A 22,547-nucleotide genomic window follows, 5' to 3' on the forward strand; every position below is an offset into this window, starting at 1 on the left:
TAGATTTCAGTGTAGACTAGAGAGCTAACATGAACTAATTTCTGACAACAACATAAAAACCCTGTAAACAAAAAACAATACCAAAGGAAGCATCAAAGTACAGCCTCATCAGCCACAGACCTGATGTAGATCCGGAAATAGTCACTCACTGCCCATAATTTTGTGTTAGGACCAATGTTCTTAATTTAAAGAAACTCTTGAGCTAATTTTGATTTTGCATCTAATTTGGGCCTCATATTTTCTTGAATAAACAGTACCTCATGTTCACTGCAATGTCATTCCATCTCATTTCACTAATTAGACTGTACTCAAATGAATGACAATCCATTCTTTATATATATGTACCGTGTTCAGGGCTTAAATGGATCAAGCATGCTAACTAAAGAACAGTAGAGAAATGGGTGAGTGAGAAAGTCTACTGTAGGGGTCCCCTTTGGCTTTGCAGTCCATTAAGTCAAAGGGGAGAAGCAACAACAGAGATCCTTGTATGGCCCATGAACATGACTGAGACAGCCCTCCTGGAGACAGACTTTGGGGAATCAGCTCAACTTTATTCCAGACTTTAAGAAATATATAGGATTGAGGAGCCTGGAGATAAACCCTAATTTGTATCTAATGGCATGATCCTATCACAAGACTTCATATGTGGTAGTAAGGTCCTTTAGCAGAGCTCCTAGCACAAGTCTTCTAGCAGGAATCTGTGCCAAAGGTGAAGCTAAAGATAAATCAGGCATGTGGCTTAGAGACAGCTTCCAGTTAAGGTCAGTCCACAGGGTCCAGGGACATTCTCCAGCTAAGGGCAGGTAGAGAGCAGAAAGTTTCTCTGGGGAGGGAGGGAGTCTCCATGTCATTGAGCTTTTGGAAAAAGTTGCCAGGCCATGATAGACTATAACCTCTGACCAGCCAGCAAGGCCTTCCAACAGTCTACATACAGAACTTTGTGGGCTAAAGAAGGATCTCCCCATTAGGGATAGGAGGTAAAGCAAGCAGTACATGGGGCAGAAGTCAGTAAATAAAAGAGGTGGAGAGATATAGAGATTAACAAAAAATGCATTATCTTTTCTTATAACCTAATGGAAACAGACACATTACTCATAGTGAAAATAGTTACATGTAACTCACTCCCCAATTTTAAGAGCATAAAATGTTAATACTAGAACTCTGCTAGGTGTGCTCTTTCCACTCTCAATGTTCCCATAGTGTTTCATTTCTAAAGTCATCTGGTAAGGTAACTGACTAAGATTTGGATATCTAAGAAAGAAGTGTTTAGATATAAGAAGCCAGACAAAGCCGGGGGGTGGGGGGGGGTGGCGCACGCCTTTAATCCCAGCACTCGGGAGGCAGAGCCAGGCGGATCTCTGTGAGTTCGAGGCCAGCCTGGGCTACCAAGTGAGTTCTAGGAAAGGCACAAAGCTACACAGAGAAACCCTGTCTCCAAAAACCAAAAAAAAAAAAAAAAAAAGAAGCCAGACAAAAGACAATCTATTTAGCTTTCTGAATGAGTAGGCCGAACAAAACCAATGGAACACAAATATGTCAGAAGGAATGAAATTCAGAATGGAAGCCAAAATTGCCATCTGGATTACAAATGTATTCTTGATTCTTCCCTATACTGAACTGATGAATTGCCGATTCTAAAGATTTGTTATGTAATTGTATTTAAAGAATGTACCCTGATATTGTATTCACCAAGACATCAAACATGGGATGATCAACTACTGAACTCAAAAGTTATAATCAAAATTGACAATCATGTGTGTATTTTTTCATGTAATATTTTAAACAAAACTCAGGAGAAACTTTTTACACCTTTTCTTCTGTGGTTGCTCCATTTCTCAAAATGATAACTTCTAATAGAAGTTTGAAGATGAAATAATCTGAACAAAAGTCAGATTGTGTATGTGCAGAATTTTCCAAATGGATCATAGTATGAAATTATGGAGTCAAAATGGCAGACATCTAATCCTCAATTTGTCACACTCAGCTGTAAAACCGTGCCTTCGTCTGGTGAGATAGATAGCCTGATAATTCATAAAAGGTTTTCTCAGCTTAGTGTTCAAATATTTCATGAAAATTATGAAGTACAATGCCTAGCTGAGAAAACTCTCAGCAAATGTATATTTATTTCTTTTCTCAATAGTAAAGAAAAGGTTAAGTCCTAAGTTGGGAGTTTCAGATCCAATGATTTTCTTGATAATCCCACATATCAATGGCTAAAATAGCTATCATTTTATTTTCACTAAAGCCATCAACTTACTATGTGTGTGAAGTATTGCTATTTGTGAAATGTTGTGTAGCCCTTGGCTATTTTAGAAATCATTTTGTTTCATGTAGAGGGTACAATTACTTTAAACAACAACAAGTTTTGTAGTATAATAATGCATTTCCAAAGACCAGGAGGCCAAACTATAAATTGCAAAAAGAAATCATTCATTCTCACTACAGAATAATATCCCAAGGAAGCACACAGATACTTTCAGATTTATACTATTCTTTAAAACAGATGCAAATTGATTTTCAATAAATGTCTCCTGAATTTCAAACTATCCTCTTGCATATTTATGTAGTTTTTTTTTTGTCATGTAGTATTTTTCTGTGTTTGCTTTTTCTTTTTTATTGTCATGCATGATGAAGCACGGGTTGAGCTGATCTGATTAACATGTGATTTCAGTTTCTTCATATGTAGATGATAGTTGGGAGAGCAGTAAATAGCAAATTGTGAACACGCCCTTTCCACAGTATCTGCCATGGAGACAATATTCACTATATATGGCCAGAGCTGTCACTGTAGGAAAGGCAAAACACCTGTTGTGGTGTCTAAGTTCACATTCACATTAGTTCTAAACTCACTGTAGCTTCCTGAGGAGATACACTAGTAAAACTATGGAGATCTTGAGATTCAAGGTCATTCAGAGTCCCTAATAGTTGTATGTTTTAATGGTAAATATTTTCATTAAAATTGGATGGTAATTTGGACATAAAGCTGGAGACATTAGGATATACTTCTTAAAATTCCAGGCATTTCCATATTTTTAACATGTTGACACAAGAGTCTTAACTACAAAGTAAATGTCTGGCGACCATGCAGTCAAATGCTCACCAAAGAAATTCTCAGAATCCGAGGCAGGTTTCTGATCTCATGTTGGCTTGCATGCACAGCTCTTCTTGATCTCATGCAGTCTACTGGCTTCGGGATGGACAAGCTTGGATTCAGACAGTAAAGACATGCAGACATGGTCTCCAGTAAGAGTAAGTAGATTTGTTATAGATATTCCTAAAAATATGTTATTATAAGAAGTAGCATAGAGTCTTCTGCAAGATGCCCACAGGTCTTCTCAGTCATACTGGCAAGCTCACAATATAGCCAACTGTCTTCAGGGAGAGAATAGGCCTGAAGCAAATTTGATGCATTTTTCTTATTCATTCTACATTAATACTGTCTGATAAATAAATGTATAACAAATAAATAGAGGTCCTCAAAAGTTATTTTCATGATAAAACTTAAAGACAACTTCTAAATAATAAAAAGAATAATAATAATAAGGAGACTCTGGGCTTAGTAATTGTTGTTGAATCGGATCTGAGTTTAAATTTTGTTTCCTGTTTATCTAGTTATGATGTTCACAGTACCCAATTTTGTAAGTTTCAGGTTTTTTCCACTCATTAAAGAGTTACTGTGGAAAGAAACTTGAAAAGACTAAGTTACTGATACTCACATCACTATCCATTTACATACATCTACACATCAACTTGCTTACTATAGAAGTTCTTGATCTCTGCACCATGTAGGCTCTTTATCATCCTTCTATCTCAAAAGATTGGGGTGGGGGGGTCTTACTGGGCTTTGTTCCTTAACCTCCGTATTTGTCAGCATGCCCCTCTACCACCCACTAGTAAACTCTACTAGTAACTTCAGTCTCAGAAGGCACTGGCACTTGAATACATATAAAGATTCATGCTGCTGTCCACAACTCCGACTTAGTTCTCACATTACCTATTACCAACCACTGCCCCAGGCCCACCTCACTGGCCATACAAGGTTATTTATGGTAAGTCCATTAAAAATATCTACTGAAAACATGCCTCATCATCCCAGACTAGTGAAGTGGAGGTAAGAAGATTGGGAGTTCAAGGCCAGCCTCCAATACAAGACTTTGTTTCAAAATAGAAAACAAAACAATGACAAGGTACCCATCTCTATATGTTGATGCTGTCACATGAGGAAATCCTGGCTTACAAGAGTCCAGTTCCAATGTTTTTTTCTCCATAAACAACAGGATTTGGGGCTGAATGGAAGCCTAGAACTGGTTTGTATTTTTTAATACCATCTGGCCTGATTTCTCTTCTCTACAACATCCTCCAGACATCTCATAAGCACAAGAGCAGCATTGTCAATACGTCTTTCTTGTGGGACTTAAACTTTAGATCTAAAGACATGTTCCCAAGGGACAGAGGAGAGTGGAGGGAACTGCACCAAACTTTTTTTTTTTTTACAAAGCATTCTGAAAGAAAGAATACCTAGGTCACAGTGACACTGTGTCACATTGCTTGCGGCTTGGAAGTTCAATGGCATCAAGGAGGAAGATAATGGAAAAAGCTGGCCTGGAATTCAGAGAACAGCAAAATCTCTACGGTGAGAGAAGAGGGAATTAAGGACTCCACTACAGAAGCCACTTTGTTCATGAAGGGCCCTCCTCTTTCTTTAAAGCTTTTGTGTCTGAGTCTTTTCAGACAAAAGGAGGCTCCTCGAACTTCCTACAGGAAGTTCAAAGAAGCACAGGAACCAAAGCACACCCTACTCAGCTATCAACCTGTGAGATAGCTATCAAGTCTACCAACCTGTGAGATATCTATCAAGTCTACCAACCTGTGAGATATCTATCAAGTTACAATATGCTTTTACCTTCAGTATGACCCTTTTGTTAAATGACAGATTTTCTTTCATTTGAAACACCTATGATGAAATCAGCCTTCAAACAGCAGTTATTTCAATAATTAAATTAATGTGTTCATATTTGGAGCATCTGAAGCTCTTCTTTGTTGGTCATCCCAGAATTTTATAAAGCTATAAAGACTATATACAGAATTTTGTAAATCTATGGATCAGAAATTCCAAAATCTTTTCTGACCCAACATGTCAAATAACAAAGCCCATTTCATCTGTAGCCACAGCTGTTAATTCTTACAGACTGGGATGACTAGGTATCAAATACAAAAATGGGACACATGTAGAATGAAATTGCATCTAGATAGCTCCAATGTGGGAATCACTATTAGAAACTAAGTTTACTGACTGAAGAATAGAGGTTCAGAGATCTCTGAAAGGAAACATCATTGGAGTGGTCAGACAGACCGTGACTAGCAGAATTAGAGATAAATCTACTCTAGGAGGTTGTTGGAGCTTGCCTTCCCAACTAACCCTTTAGAGGACACAAAAGACTAGGGTAAATTAATTCTCTAAAGAAAGAAGTATGTCAATGAAGAAGGCTGCAGTGTTTACACTTTGTTAGTGTTTTTCTTCAATTAATAATAGAGTCAATGACACTTGATTTAACAAATAGAACAGGAAAAGACTATGGTATTAAAAAAATAAAATTTATTAGCCACCCTCACACTTCTCTCCAATATGCTCCAGTGAAAGATGCTATATTGACAATGGTCCTGGGTAGATCTGAATCACTGTATTTCTGCCAGATTTCAGTGTTGATCTTGAAAGCATTAGACAATGCCACCATGTATCTTCTATTTGTACTTAATGATATCATAGCTTCCCCTTCTGTTTATATACATATAAATGTAAAGATGGAGCTTGAGAAAGAACTGCAAAGAGAAATGACAGAAACAAAGATAATATATAATAAATTAGTTGTTCATTCCTTACCAATGAGTATTCAACATTTTCATTTCTTTTTACACAAAATTTAACTTGATGCACTATCATTATATATCTATCTTAACAGTTTATATCCTTTATATCTATAGATTATAGTTCTAAAAAGTGTATCAGTGGCCGGGCGGTGGTGGTGCACGCCTTTAATCCCAGCACTCAGGAGGCAGAGGCAGGCAGATCCCTGTGAGTTCAAGGCCAGCCTGGTCTATGGAGTGAGTTACAGGAAATGCGCAAAGCTACACAGAGAAACCCTGTCTCAACAGACCAAAAAAAAAAAGTGTATCAGTGGATGAGAGGATATGGGATATGCAGTTAATTTTTATTTTAATAAATAAATTAATTCATTTCCTCCTTTTTTTGAGATGTGCCTGATCTCCAACTTGTAATTCTTACACTTCTGCTTCCTACATGCTGAGCTAGGGTGTCACACATCTGGCAACTCTACTTAATGCAGTTTGTGTAGATGTATTGTTCTACCATCAGTGCCCAACAGAAAATCATTTTCTCCAAGCCAGTGACAATAGATGTATGATTTTTTTATATAGTTTTAAGGTCTGTAATACGAGTCTCTAGAGGAGCTTGGTTGCTGGTTGTGAGCTATTATCAGTCATTCTCATTTTCTGTTCATATTTATTTTTAGGTGAAATACCTAATTCTTTCCCTTTTCAAATTGTTGAAGGCTTTTATAAAGTCGCCGCATTTCCAGTCTGTCTATATTTCTGCAAAAACTTCTTTGAAGAACAATGTTTAAAGGCTGTTTTTTTTAGACAGAGTCCTATTCTTCAACCAAGCTATTCTAGAACTCAGTACATGAGCAAGGATGGTCTCAAACTCATAGCAATTCTTCTGTCTCAGCCTCCCATATGCTGGGATTATGGGGATGAACTACCATATCTGGCCTTAAAATCACATTCATAAAGCTTCTAAAGTATCTATTAAAAATTCACAATTCTGGTATTTTCCTGAAATTATATTGAAAAAAGTCTTCATAGGTGTGTGCACATTTGTGCGTCACTGTAGTGGATAGCTGGCTTGGCTTTGAAGAGGAGTTGGCACCATTGTTTTTGTGTGTGGTGCAGGCACTGCTACGTGGAGCAGAGTGGAGAGCATGGACTAGCTGCAAAGCCAAGACATCTTTAACAAGGCACTACAGATTTCTGGAAGATGACTACAAAACTGGAGTGAATGCCTAACTCTTTTCAGGAACTTCAGTAGAAACCTAATGCAGTGACCTATGATGATGTGCATGTCGACTTCACTCTGGAAGAGTGGGTTTTTTTGGATCCTTCCCAGAAGAATCTCTGCAAAGATGTGATGCTGGAGACCTATGATAACCTCACTGCTATAGGCTACAGTTGGGAAGACCATAATACTGAAGAACATTGTTAAAGTTCTAGAAGACATGGAAGACATGCAAGAAATCAAACTGGAGAGAAAATCTCCAAATATAATCAATGTGTTAACACTTTTGATTATCATAGCCATCTTCAAATATGTAAAAGAACACATACTGGAGAGAAACCCTATGAATGTAATCAATGTGATACAGCCTTTGCATATTATAGTCATCTCCAAAGTCATCAAAGAATACATACTAGAGAGAAATCTTACAAATATAATCAATGTGGTAAAGCCTTTGCCCATCAGAATAATCTTCAAACACATAAAATAACACATACTGGAGAGAAATCATACAAATATAATCTATGTGATAACATCTTTCACAACACAGTATTCTCCAAATACATAAAAGAACACATACTGGAGGGAAACCCTATGAATGTAATCAGTGTGGTAAAGCCATTGTATATCAAAGAAGTCTCCAAATTTACAAAAGAACTCATACTGAAGAAAAACCCTATGAATGTAATCAGTGTGTTAAAGTCTTTATATGTATCAGTAGTCTTCAAAAACATAAAAAAAAATCATATTGCAAAGAAACCCTAAAATGTAATCATTGTAGCAAAGGTTTGCAAGTCATGGTAGTCTTTATACAAGAGCAAAACTTTTAGTGTGTAATTGGGATGTTAAAGCCTGTGCATGTCACGTTAATCTCTGAGGATATGAAAAAAATCGCATACTAAAGGATATCTGACTATCAAGGATTTTGCAAGATCTTTAGCCAGCATACTTACATTCAGTTACACAAGGTTATTTATTCTGGAGAAATAAATATCTGGCAAGTGTCAATAATCGGTTCAAGCATTATGATGTCCCTCTTTATTTTGTTTGTACATGCAGACTCACATAGACAAAAAGTCTGTGAATTTAAATTATAAAATAACCCTTTTAGATTTCATACTTCTTTTCAATCACAGGAAATAAGAGATACATGAGTAACACCTTATCAATATGTATTTTCTGTGGGATGTCTTTCTGTACACTGTGAATATGTGTTGCTCTGATTGGTCGATAATAAAGCGTTTGGCCAATGGTAGGGCAGGATAAGGTTAGGGGGTACATTCAAACTGGAGAGAGAGAAGAAGAAAGGAGAGTGGGGCAGATGCTATCACCTGCCAGGAGAAGCAAGATGTGAAAGTACTGGTAAGCCACAAAGCTATGTGTCAATGCATAGATAAATAGAAATGAGGTGAGTTAAGTCATGAAAGCTATGTAATAAGAAGCCTGAGCCATAGGCTATAGAGTCTGTAATTAATAAAAGCCTCTGTGTGTTTACATGGGACCAAGTGACTGCATGATTGGGCGGGACACAGGTAAACTTCCGTCTGCACATCACTTTAACAATTTGGCACCTGTAAGTGTGAAAAGTCTGTGCTTTATAAGTTTACAAGACTACTCTAAACAGGTTTTTTTTCCCTATCAAAATGCAAATGTAGCACATTGAAAAAATTAAGGTGCTAAAACAGTATCCGAGGCAAAATGAGTAGTTTTCCTCATGTAGTTCTCTTTATACTTATTCTCTCAGAAGGACATTCTCAAAAGGGGCATCTTTCTTTCCCACCATTGTGCCATTCCTTCCATCTCCATTTCTCCATTTGTTTTTGTTAATGAGAAGTGTTACGCTTTTTTTTAATGGGCCATTTTAATTTAATTTTTTTCTTCTCACATAGAATTTTGGTTTGATGTTTATTTTTCAGATTGTGTGATAAACATTGCTGGCAAAGGAAAATAACCAAGAATATATATTCTTCTTCCCCCCTTCTAGAAAAAAAGTAGAAGTGCTCTTATTGTGCAATATTAAGGCAGGTAAAGTGACAAGGACTTTAAAGTGTCACGGGTACATCTGGAACACATACATCAACTTGATGGGGCATTGTCTCATTGTTTTCTAAATGTCTGGGTTTAAGCAGGAGGCATTATTTCAGACAGAAAATAAAAGATTAATGTGGACATCAGTGGTGATAAATTGTACACACTTATGAAAAAGTCGATCTGCAGGGAAGCCTAGATCTTCTTAAGCTAATGAAGAAACATTTTCAAAGACCCAAGGCCCTCCTTTAAAAAACACAGATTTTTCAATTTTTATTTTATGGGATTTACTTTATTTTTAGATTCTCATTTTTAACTTGTCACAGGTTAAATTATAAAAGTTAAAATTTAAGAACTATAAAATTAAAAATGGCTTGCAAATTTTGATGACCATGATAGAAGAATTATATTTTTATTGTTATTATTTACAAATGTTAAATTTTTTTACAAAAAATATTCTACGGGATTCTAAATATTTATCATTCTAGCAGATGACTATAAAAATGCCATTGTACAGCTTCATTGCTGTACAATAAGGCACTTAAGATAGCAAACAAAAACAAAGATAGCTCAGTAGACAGTCAGTACAGGTCAGAAGAGAAGTTATTCTGCTAGTCACTGAGAGAGGGATGGGGGGCAAACCATCACAGCACAACCGTATTAAGAAATAAATGGGCAAATTCTGCATTGCTCTTATTTCTATGCAATTGGCTCAAAAGAATTTAGTAGCATTTGTAAGATTATTAAACACACAGCTAATGCTGTGACCTCCACTACCTCTGAGGATACTCATGATTGATAATACTGATCAAACATCTATTATATGCATCCCACACCTCTGAGATCTTACAGCCATTCCCCCTACATAAACACTGATAAGAGTTGTGACTGAAGTGTGTGTAAGAGACTCCACTGAGATTGTCAGGCCCTCACATTCTAATGCTGCTTTACCCTTATAGGAGATTTGGACTTTGTTGGTTTTCTTTGGGGGATTTTTTTTTAATAATAGGAAATTATAACACTTTATCCATTGCTTCAGAAATTTAGGGTGACTGGTCTCATTAAGTGGGGATAGCTCCTTTTCATTTTAATCAACAACAACGATGTTTAGAGTCATCCTCAGTAGCTTAAGTATCACAAAACATAGACATGAAAAAACTAAAATAATAAATGAAAGGAGAAGGACAGGAGAAAAGAAGGGACCATAGATTTTCCTGAAATTGTACATCATGTTACATTTAGTGACTCAATAAAATGTGTCACAGGAAATAATATAAAAACCTGAAATGCCCAGTGGTTAATAGTGAAAACTTATTGAAAGATTCAGACAATAGGTAAAAGAATTCAGCCTTAGTTAGGGTTTCTGTTGCTGTGATGGAATACTATTACCAAAGTAACTTGGGGATGAAAGAGTTTATTGGGCTTATATTTCCACATAACAGTTCATCATCAAAGGAAGTTAAGACAGGAACTCAAACCAGGCAGGATTCTGGAAGCAGGAGCTGAGGCAGAGGCCATGGAGGGGTGCTACTTACAGGCTTGCTTCTCACGGCTTGCTCAGCCTGCTTTGTTATAAAACCCATGACCACCAGCTCAGGGACAGCACCACCACAGTAGGCTTGGCCCTGTCACATCAATCACTATTTAAAATGTCCTACAGGCTTGCCTACAGCCAGATCTTATGGAGGCATTTTCTCAATTGAGATTCTCTCCTCTAGAATAGCTTTAGCTTGTGTCAAGTTGACATAAAACTATCCAGCACAATTTCCTACTGATCAAAAGCTAACCATTTTGCTATCAACAGGCAAGGTGAAAATGACTTTTTTGAAAACATGGAGTAAAAGTTGGAAAAAAAACTGAGTTTTACAAAGATACTTATTAATGAAAAGTTAAAGGATTGCATTATCTGTGTATCCCCATAAAAGTAACATAGAGCATACATTACTCATATATTAATTGTAATTTAAAATACATGCTTTTCTCTCCTCTGGCTCCAACTGGAAATTGACAACATTTTATATTGCTTAAATTTAACCCACGTTCACTCTCTTTACGAGGCAACTTTTGAGTATCATGAAGACAGATGACAAAGCTATATCATAAGCTGTTTTTGAAAAATATATTACCCAAGAGGCCATGTCCTAGACATAGAATTATTATACTGCTTCTCTGCAAGAGACACTCAATGTTCCTTCTATAATTCTAAAGGATATTTAGATTTATCATATCTCAAGGGCTCATTTTCAGATCCAACACTGTTTTTTTTTCTTTTGCATTCTATATTGACTTTTATCTTAGCTTGGAGTAGAATTATGTTGTATTTTTTATGAAATATTATTTCATGAGCTTATAACAGATATAAATAACATATATAGCTGCCTACACAAAAGTTTTTCTATATTTGTAACTTGCCTAATAATTACACTTATTTAGCAATAGTGAAGCCCCGTTCTTTGCATATGGAAATATTTACAGTTTGAAGGGCTATTTTGCAAACACTGTTACAGAGTTGAAAACACAGAAACACCAGGATTTTTCTTTTCTTTTCTTTTCTTTTCTTTTCTTTCTTTTTATACTTTTCATTTTGAAATACTTTTATCTTTAATGTTTCCAATGTAACACACAGAATTGCTTTGAGCTGGCCACTCAGCTTCCCTTAAAGCTAGCAGCATGTAGTCACAGTATGGTCCTCAAAGCCATAAAACTAATAGTGATGTACTAATATTGACTGATTTACAGACACTTTGCAGAACATACCAATGTTCTACTAATGCCTTTCCTTAGTCTTTTAATATGTAGTAAGCCAAAAGGACCACTATTTAGCTATCATATCTATGTTTTTAGTCTCTTCCTGCTTGGCAGGCTTCCTTGTCTTTCATGACCTTGACCATTTTAAAGATGACTACTCAGTTGTTTTATTTGTGCTTGTTTTTCCTTCAATGAGACTGAGGTTATGTATGTTGGCAAAAATAGCCCAGAAATGGTCTGCCCTTTTCCATTCAACCTGTCAGCAAGCCCGTAGTATTGAAATGGCTCCGTTCTAGTCACATTAACATTTGTCACTTGGTAAAGGTCTTGTCTGGCACACATCTCTCCCTACATTGTAATTACATCATAAATACTATCATTACTGAATTTTGTTACTCAAATCTTTTCAGCTTTGACATTTAATAGTTCCTTTTGATATTCACCAACTTTTATCATTTCTCAACACTTTATTTTCTGGCACCAAAAGGTATTTCAGAATTGTGTGTGTGTGTGTGTGTGTGTGTGTGTTTGTATGTGTGTACATACATGTGACTATATGTGTGTGCATGCATGTGTCTGTGTGCATGCATTTGCATGTATGTGTGCTTGTGTGTTCTGGAGGGGGGTGTGAGTCAGGAGATGTGGGGGTGAAGTCTTGGTCCAGAAATAAACGATTATTCCAGACAAGTCTGTTTTGTTTTCCATTATTGGAAAATGGACTTTGGAAGCCGTCGATTTAAGCACAAGGAGGTATGCTCATTATACAGGGTTTCATGCTTCCTAGCCACATCCTCAAGAAAGAAAGTGGATGTGCAGACTCACTCATGCATACACACAGATCTACATTTAATCCCTTGTCTGCATATGTACAAATGTGTACACTACCTTGCATCTCTCTATCCATCCATCCATTTCATGAGTTGATACCTCCTGTTTCAATCTACAAGAGTTCTATTAAACTATCCATACTTCCTAATTCATAGCATTTTCCTCTAACTGTGAAACACCTGGTTCACATTATTTATAATAATTTGCTAACTAATTTAACCCTAGTACACAGAAAGTACTTTCCCCATTAAAAATGCATACTCTCATAAAGGACAAAGATGTAAGAATAGTACAGTATTAAAAAAAAAACAACAACAGTGTTCTTCAGTCTTATGGAGTCAGAATATCTCTTTCTAAAGTTTTATATACTTGTTATTTTAGCTGAGTGCCTTTCTTCCTGACCCCCTGGATGAATATGTGTTATGGAAGACCTACGTTAATCTCAATTGTACCTTTACAACTGCTAGACCATGGCCTCTCACTGCCAGAGCTGCACCTTTTCCTCTGTACTTCTCCACGACACACTAAGTCCCCACCCACACCCCTGGTCCTCATTCCCATCACTGCATACCTACTTTCAGACTTGTGAGTCAGCCAAACAACCAAGTGCATCCTCCTGTGAACACAACAGAGAATCTACTGGTTTGTTATTGTCATATTTTCCCTAATTTTCTTTTAGATAATTTGATTTAGCGTTCTTTTTCTGGTCGATTATTGGCAGATTTTAAATTTACTTGGCTAGTGAAGAAAGGATTCGTGACTCTTTTCCTCATTAGAATCTACATTTTCGCTTCTAATGTCTTCATCAATCAAATGTTACAAAGTGCTGCTCTCTCTCTTCACGGCTTCCCTTTCTCTCAGAAGCTTTGAAGATGTCCCTTTGTTCATGTATAGTTTGTGATTTTTTTTCACCCTGTAGTTCATATGCTTAGCAGCTCATGAACATCTTCAGTGTTTTCAAATTGCAGTGAATTATTCTTCCAAACCCTAATATTACACCAGTACTGGGTCCCTTCCTCAGTTTCTCTTTTCTGTCACCCCTGGCTGTTTTAGTCCATCCACCTAAGAGGTTATAATTACAGTAGGGGAGGAACACAGGGTAAATGATCATGGACTAGAGTTTGGTTGATTAAAGTTATTTTGAAGTTTCATCATTCTGTCTTCAGCATCTCTGTCTTCAAGTTGTTATTCTGAAAGGATGGTTTTGTATGGCTTCCTTACTTTCCTGTAGTTTTGTGTTACCATTCACAGAAAATGGGAAACTTGTTAGCAACAAGTTCCTTCCATCCTATGTCATGTTATATACAATTTCTAAGGCATTAAGATTCCTTATAATGGATGTTGCTTGTTGTCAACAGTTAACATCTCCACCTGAGTCTAACCCATTGAAATAGAGTAGAATTCCTACTAGTAAAGCTTTTCCTGGACAGGTGACAAATTGCTTAATGTAAAATATCTAATAAAAAACAAGTATAGATATCATAAACATTTGATCTAATGAACATTCTCTTTAAAACATAAGTATATGGAAATGACAGTTGCCACCTGAGTTAAAATAAAAACCAAGTTCACTTCCTGTCTCTGTGTATTTTCTCTTCTGAGTACATGCTCTTGGAGGGGGGAGGGGGAGAGAGAGAGGGAGGGGGAGAGAGAGAGAAAGAGAGAAAGAGAAGAGGGGAGAGGAGGGAAGAGGAGGGGAGGGGAGGGGAGGAGAAGAGAGGAAAATAAGTATCATTCTTGCCAGACATCATCTGTCACAGAGACTAAAGATTGTTATCCTATGCCTTTGTGACTTTTATGAGTCAGGAATATTTGCACTGTGAAACACAGAAATGAATACTAGAGGTAATGTTTCCCTGACATAAAGCAAAAGATAATTAGTGAGTTTACAGAATGTTTCAGGACAGTCATTGTTAATTCCCTGAAATTCCTGAATGTGTATGCTTTCTGAAATTCAGCTCTATGTTCATAGTAATGCTAGGGTACAGGTGTAGTCCCTTTGATGCAGGTTTGCCAATGTAAGAGCTTTATATGGTCTTCTTTCCTTTCGGCTTATTCTAGAAGTTTGTGTTGACTTCAACTTGTCATGCAAGTAAATGCACCAGTTAACAAAACCACAACTTTCAGAATGTGAACATTAGCCTCAATCCATCATTCTTACTAGAAATATAACTCATGTTACATGTCATAATGAAAATCATATACAAAAATGATGTATGGGTTTTGCGCATTTGTGTATCTGACATATTGCAAAGTGTGGGACATATCACAAATGTACCAAATGTTATACAGAAAGCCTGAATAAAATAATAATGGAGCTGAATATGAGCAAAGATGAAGAGACTCATTAAAACTGAATATTGATAATTAAAATTAAAGATCAACTCTTCAAAGTCTGCACTAGTTTCTACTCATGAATGGATGGCTAAAAGGAAAGTGAAATGAGGACTGGAAACATTTGGGTACTATGAATTAACTAACAAAGAGGTGAAGTGTTTACTGCCTATTTTATCACAGTTATGTCTGATTTTCAAGCTGACTAAATTAATAATGTGTTTGTAGAGATATACCTGCAGTATTTCACTTAATGGTCCCCAAATAAGTATTACATTTTAAGACAATGATATAAATGATAGAACCAGCTTGCTTGAAGACACCAACCAGCAGCCAGCACAGGAAGACAAGACACAGAGGCAAGGGATAGGTTTAACTGACTCAAGGAGGAATTCCTGGTTTAAGCTCAGGCAGCAATTAGAATCTGTGACTGACAGGCTGGGATATCCAAATGATCCACCCACCTGTAGCTTGATATTTGAAAGCTCATAAAAGTGACATAACAAACAACTTGTCATCTTATGCTACTTTACAAGGCAGTGGATTCTGGAAGAATTGCATGAAGTTATAGCTCAGGCTTAGGAAATGGCCTTTTCTTCCCTCATTTCAAGTTTTGAGAGTCAAATTGATATTGCTGGAGTAGGATAACACCATGGTGACCAGTTTATCCAGCCTCTTCAAAGAAAGCCCAGTAATGTGAAAATGCTCAGTTTCTCAGTCATCTTACCAGTGTCTCTTGGTATTTTTTAAATAGTTTATTTGTCTCTTTTTTGTATTCTGTTCTTTTCCTTTTTGTAAGCACACCTTTTTTGTGTATTTCAGTTGTATCCATTGCACTAAACAGTACAATAATGCATGTGTATATGGTGCTTTAGTCATGTTACTGCCTGTGCTACCCAAACTTAATTCCCCTTTATCTTCCATTTCTTCTTAGAAGCATTTGTTTTCTAGGTAAGACGCTAACTGCTGAAAGTTCACCTTACTTGTTCAAAATGATTCACAACAGAACATTTAGGATTTCAGGTTGTTTTTTTAATATTTTGGCATTTTTCCCCACAATGAGAAATTTTCAGGTAAAAACACCAGAACACATGTATTTTTCATATTTTTATACACATATCTAATAGTAATAATATTTTAAAATGTAATTTTATAACTATTTTACACTTTTCTTTTCATTGGAAATAAAATTCATGTTGTAGAAGTTTGGCCTGTGGCATCATGTGTTCAAATAATATTGAATTTTGGAGTGTTTTGCACTTCGTACTTTGACATTAAGAATGTCCAACTAATATGTGTGAGGAAAAAGCATTTTGAATTGTTTACTACTCACCAAAATTCTGAAATACTATGGTTTTCTTAGGAAGAATCATATTTTTACCAGTTCCTGATTTCCTTTATTTCTTTCTATTTTAAGTGTGTTATTATTAAAAAAACATTTCATTTATTTAAACACTATGAGGAGTAGCTGAATTCCATAATTTCTTCTAGTTTACGTTTTCCCTTTTTAATTATTTCTTTTATTTTTTTCAGATTATAATATAATTACATTATATTTCCCTTCCCTTTCTTCCCTCCAAACCTCTCCTTGCTCTCTTTTAAATTCATGAACTCTTTTTTCATCAATTCTTATCACATACATATAGTGTGTGTGTGTGTGTGTGGTGTGTGTGTGTGTGTGTGTGTGTGTGTGTGTGTGTGTGTGAGAGAGAGAGAGAGAGAGAGAGAGAGAGAGAGAGAGAGAGAGAGTGTATCCTGGGTCTGTATATTGTATGTATTGTATGTATGTTTTCAGGGATGACCATTTGCTATTGGATAAGCAATTGGTCTGCTCTTTACTGGGGAAGACCATTGCCCTCCTTCTCAGCATTCCTTTGTGGCCTATAGTTCTATGTCTAGAGTCAAGGCCTCCCAGACTTTCTACCCTTTGTATTAGCATGTCAATTGTTGTTGTCCTTGTTCAGCTAATGGCTAGGCAGTCATGTTGATGATACTTTATGATTCTAGCTTCTGACAGTTCTATGAGACACAATCTCACAGCAACCACCTTGAACCTCTGGCTCTAAACCGTTCTGCCCTTCTTCCAAAATGATTCCCGAGTCTTGGGGGCAGTAGTTATATTGTAGATGTATCTATAGATACAGGGCTGCATTTTATCATCTGTGATTGTCTGTAATAGTCTCTGTCTGTTGCAGATAGAGATATAAAAAAAGAATTTTCGAGTAGGACTCCATTTACCCAAGAATTAAGACTGACAATTGACAAATGGGAATTCATAAAACCTAAAGTTTCTGCACAGCTAAAGGAACAATCATCCTAGTGAAGAGAAAGCCCACAAAATGGGAGATAGGTTTTTTTCTGTTTTTGTTTTTGTTTTTGTTTTTGTTTTTTTACCAGCTATACATCGGACAGAGACTAATATCAGAATTTATAAATACTCAAAGAACAAAGAGTAACACAAAAAACTAAAATACAAATGACCTATTCAAAAAATGGGTCAGGGACCTGAACAGAGATTTCTCAGTATACTTATGTATATGTGTATATGTATTGCTAAGAAATAACTCAGAAAAGTTCACTGTCCCTAGCAATTAGGGAAATGCAAATTAAAACAACTTTGAGATTTCACCTTACCCCAGTCAGAATACCAAAGATCAATAAAAGAACCTACTACAAACACTGGAGGAGATATGTGGGAAAAAGAATCCTCATTCACTGTTGGTAAGAGTGCAAGCTTGCCCAGCTATTTTGGAAATCAGTGTAGATAATTCTCAAAAAGCTAAAAATAAATCTACCAAAAAATCCTCAGAGATTACTTGTGGGTACAGAAAAACTATAAACAGTCTGGGAGAACAATAGAGCAGTTTCTCCTATAACTAAACATTTGCTTCCCTTGTGACCTTACACACTTCTACTTGTAACTAGTTACCAAGGAAAAATAATATACACATTTCAAAATAGTCTCTTTTTTTATTAGAACATGGGTGAACCTGACATCCAAAATTGGAAGCAGTATCTAAAGATATGAAAATAACAGAGAGGCAAAAGAAAATGTGAAATATTTGCTGGTAACAAAACACAAAGGAAAAGATCAGCTAATTCACCACAGGCTTATTAATCAAGCCCACATCAGCTAATTCAGCACAGGCTTATCAATCAAGCTCAAGGTTTACTAGTAGTATTGCTGAGACTATTCCAAAACTGATGAAAACTGTGAAAATAGAAGAGTGAGGGCAACTGAAAGTTCAAACTGAGTGTTATCAGAGCAAACAGATTTCACAGATACTTAACAGTATAACAACAACAGTGATTACAAAAGCCAAATAGGATGTTTTCATAGTGTCCAGAAAGGACATGCTGTGTTCCAAAAAGTCTGGCTGTGTCCCAAAAAGATTGACTGAAATGGTAGCAGCTTTAGATAATTTTTTAATTGAAAATAGATTTTTTTCATATAAAATATTCTGATAAGGTTCTTGTGCCCCAACTCCTCTGAGATCTTATCCATCTCCTAGTCCACTCAAATCCACATATTTTCTTGCTCTCTTTCATTAGAAAAGAAACAGGAATCTAAAAGAAACAGAAAGAAAAAGAAAAATTAGCTAAATAAGAAAACTTGAATAGGACAAAACAAACAAAAAAAAACAAAACAAAGAAAGATGTGGAGACACTCATTTACATACACAGAAATGCCCTAAAAACACAAAATTGGAAACAAAAACATATAAACAAAAGACCTGTAGGGTAAGGAGAAAAAAGAAGGAGGAGGAGGAGGAGGAGGAGAAGAGATGCCCAGACAAAATGCTATGAGACAAAAAACAAAACAAAACAAAACCCTCAGAAAATACCATTGATTTGTGTTGCCATCTACTCCTTCGCATGGGGACTGGCCTTAAGAGAGGTTTGCATCCCCAGTGACACCCCTTTAGAGAAAGCTAACTTTGCATTTACAAGTTGTTATCAATTAGAGGTACACTTGGGGTTAGGGAGATGGGCGGGTGCCCTCTTATCCTGTCAGTGCTGGGACACCACCAGGCCCAGAACTCTCTCTGCAGGGTGTGCGCATCCTGCCACAGTCTCTGAGTTCCTATGTGTATAGGCCCTGTTCTGTTCAGAAGTTCTTGTTTCCTTGGTGGTCTCCATTTTCTCTAGCTTCTACAATATTTTTACCTTCTCTTCCACAGGTTCCCCTCAGCCCTGAGGGGAGGGAATTGATGGAGACATCCCATTTAGGACCAAGTGTTTTGAGGTCTCTTACTCTTTACACATTGTCCAGCTGTGAGTATACTTATTGCCATCTACTTTAGGAAGACGCTTCTCTGATGACGGCTGAGCGAGACATTTATCCATAAGTACAGCAGAATGTTATTAGGAGTCATTTTCTTACATTTCTTTAGTGGAATAGTAACATTTGAATTTCTCCTATGTCCCTGGCCTGTCTAGTCTCAGGTTCAGGACCACCCAAGAAGTGTTAGGGATGGCTTCTATCGCATGGAGTAGACATTAAATACAACCACAAGATTTGTGCCATGAATTCACTAACACATCTTGATTGCAGGATGTCCCTGTAAATTAAAGAGTTTGGAACAGGGTTGGTGTTTAGTTTTCTCCTTTGGTATAACATGAAAAATCCCTTCCAGGACCCTGACCACTAATTAGTAGTGTTGAAGGCTCTACGTAGGTACCAGTTCAGTTCCACTTCTCCACAGTCAGTGAGTTGTGTAGATGTTGTCTTCAGCAACCGGGTCTTATCATCTGTTTGTGGGGAGAAATCAAGAGCCTTGAAATAGCCTGGATTTGTTAGGGGTACCAATGGGGACCTCTTGACCAACAGCTCAAATAGATATGACCAGTTCCCAGAGAGGCTTCATTTGATGATGAGAGATGTCCACTTGGAGCTCCATCTTCCTGAATTTTGGAAACTCCATTTTGATCACCTTCTTATATGTATATGTTTTAGGATCCTTCTGCTATATTAGGCTTCCATACACTCTTTCAGATGGCCTTTTGTTTTAGCTGTCCCTCCCTGTACTTCCTCCCACAGTCCTCTCTCCCATCCCCATTTGTTCCTTCCATTCTAGTCCCCTGCCCCACTCATCCATAACTAAACTTTAGGTAAATTTTGAGTTACTAGGAAATTCTTCACTACAAGTGTATAATTCAAGAAGATCCATGCAACCATGAACAAAACAAAATTGGAATATTTATTGGATTTATTTGCTTTAATCAAAGCAAAAATTAACAGTCTGAAACACTACTACATGATTTATGGGGGCAAAAAGAAGAAATTAGCAAAGAAATACTTGACAAAACAGTGTGAACACTGAGAGGAATTAATTGAGATTAAAATACTTTAGACGTCGATCATCAAGGTGTATGCCTGAATTTCTAGAACTGTGAAGACAAAGACAAGAGAATCCAGCATTCAAGGGCATCCTCTTCTCCATAACAAACTAAGGTCATCCTGGGCTGCATAAAGCCCTGTCTCAAAAAAAAGTCTTAAAAATGATATTTTCAGATGTTTGTATTATTCAGGTAGAACAAAACGAAGTCATCTACTTTTAGCTTGTGTTAAATGTATATCAAATTCTCCCTAATATGAAACAAAAGGAATACAGAATAAATGTCAACAGAGCAATGTGAAAATAATTCACAAAACAAAAGTATATATATAATTTCTAACTAGGAATAGGAAAAAAGAAAAAATTCAAAAGTCTACTATGAATGATTATGAATCATAAAATTAGCAAATTCCAATAAAATCTAAAAAGCCAGCTTTATGCAGACTATCCACTAACAGAAGTATAATTAGAAATTGATAATAAGAAGATAAATAATACATTTGGTGTTTTCAAAACAATGTAAACAGCTAACAAATAAAGGGAACAAGCCATATTGAAAAAGATAAAAGACTAAACATAAAGTACACCAAATGTTAGATCACATCTCACAGAAATCAGCTAACATTAAGCATGTGCAAATTAAGAAAAAATGAAGATAAATGACTTAATCCATCAGTTAAGAAGTTGAAAATAGTGATAATACCTAATTGTACAGATAACAGCAGGGAAGGAGCAACTTTCATCCCCATTAGACGTAATTCTGTCATTACTGAGACCAGGGTTTGCCTGTAGTTACTCAGGGAAGACAGCTGAGGTTGAGCCCCTGTGGCCCCAGTGAGCACTGTGTTCCAGTTACTCTCACTCATATCCCCTCAGCTCCCAGCTTCCTGATCTGCACTGATGGAAAACACACACGTGCAGAATAGATGAACTCAGCCACGATGGCAGGGGAAGACCCTGAGCTGAACTTGAATTGGTTTCTACCTCCTCTGCCACTTCATAGAAAGGAGGACTAGGCTAGGACCACAGTTTTTACTTGCTTAGAAAAACAACTGCAAAAGTACTCCAAAGTCCTTGCACCAGCTTTTCATAGGGCATCCTGCACTGCCCATCTTTAGCCAGCCTCTTGACTGTGTGCTCTCAGCCGTTGCTAACTGCCTGAAATATTTATAGCTTTACAGTGGTGTTTTATGATGTATATGCTCCCACAGGCCTTGCTGTGTAGCGTAGCTTATGAATTTATTGAATTTCAAAACAGATTTATATATTTCCTTTTGGCCATGCTTTATTGGGTGCTTATGCCTAAACCTACCCTGAGAAGACGGTGCCCTGTCTGGAGGGGAACGTGCCAATCACTGCACACTAATGAATAAAGTGAGAAAAAGCAAAGCATTTCAAACTGAATAGAAATTCATCTTCAGCTAAGTGAGCAACGGAATACTGAATGCTTTCGTAAGGGTACAGTATGCTTACAAATGAGACACTTGTGTCCTGCCACCTTGTAAACAGAGATGGTGATTCACAACCAACCTCCATTCAATTGGTGGAGGATCATGCAAAATGCCGGCCCGACGATGGGTTTTCATAATTTATGCTAGAAATTTTTAAAGGGTTTGGAAGCTCTTGTCTACCTAACGCACACCAAAAAGTCCTGTGAGCACGCATGTGTGTGAATATGTAGATAAACACGTATCTGTGTTTGTGTATATTCACACACATTCTTATAGAGGTAACAAGGAATAAACCATCATTATGAGTAATGAAATCACTAATCATAAGTGATGCTTTTCTCATGATAACACATTTCTACGTCCTTTAAAATCTGAAAGTCATGTTCTCTTCTATCTTGGAATGTTAGAACAAGAAATAAAGATTTGGTTCCTCATTCCTCCATAAGTTAAACTTCATTTATCACTCTCCTCTAGAATACAAATGCTTCAGAGAATAGAAAATAGTTACAACTATTTTGTCGAAGGTCTTTGAAAGTGTACCTGAATCAGGCTCTCCCACAGTCATTGACGCCAGATTCTCTGGAATGGCAATAGCATAGGTTTACTATGCAACTACCACCAAGCAGGGATCCCAGAGGCAGCCTATTTCAAAATCTTTCCAGTTTATTTTGGACACTTCTTTCTAAAAAAAAAGACAAATTTTAATGATTTTTCTATTTGAAGAACATTATTTTAATTAATGGACAG

At 36.7% G+C, this 22,547-nt stretch overlaps 1 pseudogene; it reads left to right on the forward strand.

Annotated features, from left to right (window-relative positions):
- Nucleotides 1–4,566: 4,566 nt before the first annotated feature.
- The window catches only part of LOC131922896 (zinc finger protein 120-like), a 69,532-nt pseudogene continuing 51,551 nt past the window's right edge, over nucleotides 4,567–22,547 (forward strand).

This window comes from Peromyscus eremicus, chromosome 12 (assembly GCF_949786415.1).
Source record: "Peromyscus eremicus chromosome 12, PerEre_H2_v1, whole genome shotgun sequence".
NCBI classification, from domain to species: Eukaryota; Metazoa; Chordata; class Mammalia; order Rodentia; family Cricetidae; genus Peromyscus; species Peromyscus eremicus.